Below are 2,067 nucleotides of genomic sequence, written 5' to 3' on the forward strand. Positions count from 1 at the left end.
GAACATTCTGATAACTGTGCAATAGAAAGTAAATGAGAACAGTTGTGTAGATTATCCCATAAAAGCTCTTCAGAAAGTCTGTAGTATATTTCCATATTACTTTTTCAAGAGGATTTGAAAGAAGTTATATAGAAAAATGCACAGAAACACTACAAACTGGAGTAAAACACAACATATCAATTTTGCTACAATATAGAACTTTTTTAGCCTTCTGCTCATTTAATGTAATTTTTAGAGGCTAAGCGTTGTTATACTGATCTCTTTAAATATTCAAAGCACAGTAAAGATATCTATTAATAAATGTCCTAACATGTCCCTGGTGAAATTAGAGGTATTATCATCCTTAATTTGCATAGGAGTTAACAGATATAGATTTTAATTGGACATTGCCAAACCCATCTGAGAAACCAATAAGCGTGATGGGATTAGAACTCATTTCACATTCATGTATCTATGTTCTGTGTTTTGGCTAGAAACACTAGAAAACACTGTCCACAAAATTCAAACCTCTTCAGCCAAGTTGTCAGGAATGGCACTGATTGTGGATGCCCACCTTTTTAGATATCCAACTTGAGATATCTTGAGCCTGATTTTAAACCGTTCTTGACCAACAAAAATATACTTTTGGGGTGAGGGGAGGGAATTCATTTCTGTGTATATTTTTTAACCGAAACCAATCAAATATTAATTATTTGTTTTTCATTCCCTCCTGATAAAGGCATAATTAGGTTTTGCTTTTTCGAGAAATATTTTAAAATGTCTTTTATGAGTCCGATTATAATTAAACTTTGTTCTCATGATTACAGAGCAAACTGCTGCTTTAATTACCAGCAAAGTTAGATTTTATTCTTTGATGAGTTAGTTAAGAAAACAGGTAGTCCATTCTCATAACCAACTGACCTTTTGTGGTGTTATATGGGGCTGCAAGTTACAGACTTCCTGCCGAATCAGAACTAAAGTGCTTATGTAGTCACACAGAAGGGCAGAGGACCAGCAGTTAGAATTTATTATGATACAGAATGGATAGAATGAACATTTCAGAGCATAAAATCTGTACATTATGTATTCATGTAAGACAATATAATGGGACAAGAGGTCACCTGGCATGAAAATGTAGATTGATGAGGATTTCAATAGAGCTGATACAGATGAATTATACTGTGCAATAAGTTGTGCCAAAACACATGCAGGGATGAGTGCAGAAAGAGACACAAGGAGCCTTCCCCCAAACCCCCATTGCACAACTGTGGATGGGCCAGGGACAGTTTTAGGGCTAGAGGAACAAGGGACACTAGAGCTGACAACCGTGCTAGAAATATCATAGAGAGGACAGAGTGATATAATGATGGCTAGGCCATAAGATGGCTGCCCTTGACATGGCTGGAGAAGTTGGAATTGTGTGCAAAGGGAGGATACTGTACACTCTAGAAGGCTATAGCAGCAGTCACCGCTGTGTGTCGCTTCTTCAACAATACATTTAGAAGATGCTATGAATAAACAGGCCCTCTTCATTCTCTCTACCATGGGCACAGGTTTATAGACATTCTAGTTCAATATCGGGCAGGATAGATTATAACTTTCATATTATATATATGTGTGTGTGTGTGTCATATATATCACACACACACACACAGTCAATTTATGCAGTTTTTCTTTAATAAAAGATACACACACTCACACTACCTCTACCTGGAAAGGAGAGTAGAGATTATGTGAGTGATTATTCCCCTGTTGAAGTCAATGGGAAAGCTCCCATTGACTCAAGTGGTGCAGGATCAAGTCCATAATGCTTCTGTTTCCTCCCCAGCATCCAACCCAGCAAAGACCATAAAGGAAGTAAAGATGCTGCCACATAATACTGGTATAACCTAGGGGTTAAGTCCCTTTAAATACAGTTCATCAGGTACTACTTAAGATATTGTTGCCCAGCACTGCCAGAAACTGCACACCCCTGATTTTTTTCCCCTTCAACTAATCAAGTGCACTTCAAAACCCCTTCTACATCTAGGGCAAAATAATTTTGACATGCAGTCTTACATTCTTAATTACTTGCAGAACTGAGAATTA

The sequence above is a fragment of the Caretta caretta genome, chromosome 1, assembly GCF_965140235.1.
Source record: "Caretta caretta isolate rCarCar2 chromosome 1, rCarCar1.hap1, whole genome shotgun sequence".
In the NCBI taxonomy this organism is placed as follows: Eukaryota; Metazoa; Chordata; order Testudines; family Cheloniidae; genus Caretta; species Caretta caretta.